Source organism: Pongo pygmaeus, chromosome 4 (assembly GCF_028885625.2).
Source record: "Pongo pygmaeus isolate AG05252 chromosome 4, NHGRI_mPonPyg2-v2.0_pri, whole genome shotgun sequence".
Classification (NCBI taxonomy): Eukaryota; Metazoa; Chordata; class Mammalia; order Primates; family Hominidae; genus Pongo; species Pongo pygmaeus.
Genome location: NC_072377.2, coordinates 27,798,571 through 27,804,570, shown reverse-complemented (window position 1 = coordinate 27,804,570; position 6,000 = coordinate 27,798,571).

The following is a 6,000-nucleotide window of genomic DNA, read 5'->3' as shown; positions in this document are numbered from 1 at the left end:
CCAATATGTCTGTTACCAAGAGTTCAAGGCATTAATTGGAACAGTATGGGGAAGTGAGAAGTCAAATGACAACTTATGTTGAAGAGTTTCAAATTACAAAACTGAATGATACATCTGATCCTTCTGTAGTAGTGGCCCAATCCTATAATTTAGAGCTAGAAAATAGAGTTTAACTTGCATGAAGAGAATGCCTTGTAAGAGTACACTCTCATCACTCACTGCCTTCCCCTACCTCCCCTCTTACCACTAGAACAAAGCTAGGGTAAAGAGGTACAATATAACTCTATTATATGGCTCTGTGTCCCCATCTAAATCTCACCTCAAACTGTAATTCCCATGTGTCAATGGAGGGACCTGGTGGGAGACGATTGGATTATGCAGACTGTTTCTCCCATATTGTTCTGTGAAGATGAGAATTCTCCTGAGATCTGATAGTTTTAAAAGTGCTCTCTTTCCTGGTGCCTTGTGAAGAAGATACTTGCTTCTCCTTTGACTTCCACCATGATTGTAAGTTTCCTGAGGCCTCCCCAGCCATGCAGAACTGTGAGTCAATTAAACCTCATACTTTATAAATTACCCAGTCTCAGGTAGTATCTTCATAGCAGTGTGAAAACGGACTAATAAACCCTATTTGGAAGGTGCCAAGTATTCCAAGAGAAGGCATTATCTTTCCAAATAGGAGCAATAACAAGTCAACATATACCTTTTGGAAATAAATACATATGATTAGGATTATATCCTGTAAGTACTTGATCAAGGGGAGCAAAATATAAGGTTGGATAGGAAAAAAAGTTGTCATTTTATGAGCACTCTCCCAGAAAGTAGTAGTTAATATTTTGGCTAGTGCTTTGGGATACAACACTAAATCAGTTCTAGTATTTGTCTTAATAATTTGGAGAAAGCAGGACAAGTAGGAATTACAAAACTGTTATGACAAATAAGGTAAGTACAATTTAAAAGACAGAGAAAGTGAGCATGTAAACATGACACGCTGTGCAAGTCCAACAAATCAACAAGAGGAGTATGTTTCATGGGAAAGCTCCAAAGGACATTCCATCTACCGAAGCCATTAGAAATGTAATTGTGAGTGAAGCAAGAGTATCTCTGAGAAACACGTAGGCAACCAGCTTTGCAGATTAGGACTGAGAGTATAAAATGTTGATGCATAACTTTTTGCCACGATAGAAATGAGAACGATAGAATTCTGATATCTCAGAGACTGGATGGCAGCACTTAACCATCAGAAGAAAGGTGGGTGCAATTATCACAATGAGGAAGAAAGGACGGTTGGGGAAAGAAGTGATTCATAGAGAACTGCAGAGACAGTTAACAGACGACAAGGTCATAGGGGCAAAACATATGGTCTCAGTCAATAATAGAATTGCTCAACCTATCAGAATGTTTTATTAAATACAAGATAAAAATGGCAGATCGGGGATTAAAAGCAGTCAATCCAATGAAAAGTCATGTTCCCTTGCCCTGTTCTCCAACCACTGTAGACTCAGAATCTTTTAAACGAAAGAGAGGCTAAATCTTCCAGAGAAAGTCTCTTGCACCACCATGACAAGTGTGTGTATAGGGTGATGATTATATTAGTCCTTTCTGAAACACAAAAACTATCATTCTTTATTCAGGTAACCAACACTGAGAAAGGGTAATGTCCACACGTTTTGATAATTGTTTGATTTGGAATCCAATTGACATTGATACAAAGAGATCCACCTTTAAGAATGCAGCTAATGAGACTTCAGGTAATAAATAATGTCCTAGCATAGTTTGGGCTTACAATGGGTTCACTGGCTCAAAAGACTTATTTTCACTTCCGTTTTTCACAAATGTATAATTGGAATAAACATTATATTCTGTTAGCTGAAAAAAATGTTCATATTTTTTCCTTGGTTAGTAGGGTGAGATCTGCAGTAGTGAAGAAGGGCAAGTAGAATTATCAATAAGTGCTGCTTCCTACTCAACATATTGTGTCAAAAGTAATATAGTATTGTGTGGCAGGGGAAAATATGAGATTGGATATTCTTGAAAAAATGACACAGGTGATATTCCCTCATTTCATCCTCTTTTTGATTTACTGGTGTGACCCTTACAAAAGCACTCTGGAGAATAAAAGTTAATGAGTGCAAATTCAAGAAGATCATGCATCCAATTGCAGCTGCTATTCCAGATGTTTATTTGCTCAAGTAGATTGGCACTCACTCAGATTCATAACATACAGACATTAATCTGGGAATAGCAATTTTCCCCCACCCCTGTGAGAAAATAAGGGCTTCAACGATTACATTTATGTAAAATGGTAACAGTATACATTTATGAATTAGCTCAAGGACTTTGTTAACTCTCATGCCATTTGTCTGACATAGTCCAAAGAGACTGTACGTGGCAAGAATGTCACATTGTTCCACTATATTGTTGACATCATGTTAATCAGATCAAATCAGAAAGTAGCAAGTATATTGGTCCAGAGTGTATGTGATACAATCTACCTAGTTTCAGAGGCCATGGAGCATGCCTTGACAGCTCTCCAAAACAAACAACAAATTACTGTACCTAGTTTCATCTACCATAGAAAAGGAAACTCCTGAAGCAGAGAAATCAATGTTTGATTTTTTAAACCATGTTTTACAGTGAACTTTTCATTTTGAGCAGAATATATAGTAACATATCATGGTGGGAATTTAAAGAGCAATTATTACAAAACTCTGTATTGAGGAGGTTTCTACCATGGTGTTGATGATAATTCAGAGAATTAAAAAGTGTGCAATAGGTTTTAAGGTTTAACTGAACAACCTTCTATTGGATGTAGAAGATCATATAAAGTAAAAGACCAAGGATCGTATAAAATTATTAAATTAGTCTATTCTGTAGGTAGAGTTGAAACCTAAATAAACGTGGAAGAAATATTTAGAGCATGTTAAATTGCTTGAGGGATCCAAGTGAGAATGATAAGAAGGAAATAGATTTCTGGATCTGAGCTAGAATATACATATATAAAATTTGAACTGCTAAACACATATTTAATATCAAAATCCAGAAGCCTGAAAGAGCTGACTTTAGTTTGACAAAGAAGTGGAATCAAAAATAACTCTTTCGTTACTGCAACAGTCTTTTTAAAGGAGTAGAATGGGCAAAGGATACTAAGAAGAGACAAACATTCAGTAAGGGAACAATCAAGAGTGCTGGGTTATCAAAATGAATACAGATATGTGCTTAAAGAAAAATGGACAAATTAGTTATATCCTTCATAGTTTCAGGTGGAGTAAAATATGAATAAAAATGTGATCATTTGATTTGATATTGAGAATGTCATTTTTGTGTTCATTGGAATGGTGGGAAAAAAAAAAAGTCTTTTGCCAATTATGCCAGATGTGGCTTTTGGTAAAGACAAATCAGAAAAATCAGAGACAGTTAGAGAATGGTAATTGAGTGATGCTGAAATGGAATCAGCAATGTACTTTTTTTTTTTTTTTTTTTTTTTTTTTTAGATGGAGTCTCACTCTGTCTCCCAGGCTGGAGTGCACTGGCGCAATTTCCCAAAGTTGCGGGATTACAGGCATGAGCCACCATGCTGGGTGCAATGTCCTTTTTTAAGAGGCATTTTTGCTCTAAGAGAGGTAGAAGAGTGATATGGGAGTAGTGAGATTGGAGAGTATATAAATGCCAGGGCAAAAAAACAGAGCTTTCTACATTATTTTCCTTTCAAACTTGGAGAACCAAGACATGCATGTTTCTATGATGTTTGAGATTTTTCAGTAAAGTAGGGTAAATGAATAAAGAAAGAGAGAGACAATAATTATAATATGGAATCATGTCTTTTCAAAAGGTAAGTGAGATAGGAAACTGAGAAGAACGGAAATGCTACACTCCTGTCACAACATTAGCCAGAAACAAATCATCTGCAAGTTAGTGTCTCTCTCTAGTTACACTTTCTGTAAGCCCTACTGAATCATTTTACTGGAACATTATGTATATTTGGTTATTTTATTATTCTCTATCCTTGAAACCCACATATAAACATTTGGTATTTATTTGAGACTTTGTTCATATTTTCTTTGAAAAAAATGGTATCCACCTGCATACTGCATCAACTCATCTCATGTCCACCAATAAAATGAAACTATATTTTATTCTCAAAAAATATATATGGTCTTTTTCCTACTGTCATTTTTCTCTCTTTTTTTTATAATGTTTTATCACATCCAGTTGTTCCTTCACATATTTGAATATTTGTGCTTGCTACTGCAATATTCCATATTCCATTTCATATTACCTCTCTGTTCCCATATATAATAAACTCGCTATAGAAGACTGTCCCATGCAAGTGATTTGTATTAAGCAAAGCCTTCCCCTACATGCACTATTTTCTAGATTCTCACTGTTTGGTGCCTTTCACTTGCCATTCAATTTCGTGCAAAACATATTGATGTCAAAGAATAATGTTTTCTGAGGAGTTGGTCTGCCAAAGTTATGGGAGTTTCAATCTTTAAAAGGAATAAATAGACAACAGTTTGACTATGTGGCTTAGTCTAAAGTGTAATCTTAGAGATTTATGCTAAAACTATACTACAATATATGCAGATCTGGATTTCTTTATATGCTCTTGTTTAATGTAACTTCACTAGCTCTCACACATCATAAACTCTCCAAAAGGTAATTGATTTCATGTTTGTGTACAGTGACAACTGCTTCTTTGTCTCAGCACATTTCCAGTCATTCTTAAATAATTTATTGAAAAGTTAATTTTTAAAATAAATAAAAAATATGCACTGCTACTTCCTTGGTGTTTTTGTAAAAATAAAAGATGTTAACAATATATTATACATTATTATTAAATTTTCTTTATGACTATTTAGGTATTTTTACATAAATATAATTAATATTACTTAAATAATGTGAAGATGTTGAAAATGATAAATCAGTAGAGCTTTCATTTATTTGAAACTATCACAACATATGTGTGGTTAAAATAAAACATTATCTGGAGACTTTATAATTTTATTTCTACATTTGTGGTTGGGCAACGTAAATATTAACAATAATTTCAAAGTAAAATTTTGCAATTTCAGAAAAGATCTATAATTACAAAGACATTTGAAGTTGTAATGCTACATTGATGTTAGCTATGCTTTGTGACAAAACTATGCCAACTATACCAAATATTATCTAAAATTAAAGATAAATTGATTTCATTCAAAAAGATTTGCAATTATTTTGCTTCAGTAGAGATATTGTAATGAAGTAATATAAAAATTAGCCATCAAAGACTTGACTTCTGAACACATAGAAAATGATCTGCCTCACTGAATTCTTGTTAATTTTACAAAGTGAGATGTTTATAGCATAATACGTTATTATATAAATTTATCTTACATTTCACATTTATTGATTTTCTGTTTATGTCCTTGATTTTATTTTTTCCTATTGGTGACATTTTATCTTTAGTTAAAACATTTCAATAAGATCCCCTTACTGCAGTGACGCTCTCATCAGACTGAGCCAAAAACATCTGAAAATGTTGACAAAGCAAGGTGATTTTGAATTTGTGACAAGCACTGCTTTAAGCTTCAGTTTCACAGAAAGAAAATAGTCCCTTTTATAGACCTACATTACAAGTACACAAGCAAGTATCAACATAAATATTTGAAAACAAATGATTATATATTTATCAATTAAATTGGTATTGGGGTGTGTGTGTGTGTTACTCTTCACTTCAGACACTAGGAATACAAGATAAGTTACCATCTATGTATGGATGATAAATAAAACATGATTAATATCACATTAAAAATAGTTCTTATAAAGCCCATTTAGGGATTTTATTACAGTACTTGAAAAAAGTTAATTTGCTAGCAACATAATAAAATCTTAGAAATTTTAAAAAGTGATGTTTTCTGGAATGTCATCACAGCTAAATACATCAGACAATGTGATATATGAGAGGAAAAGATTTTACATCCTTATATTCTTGGTGTATTAAATAATTGATAGGGT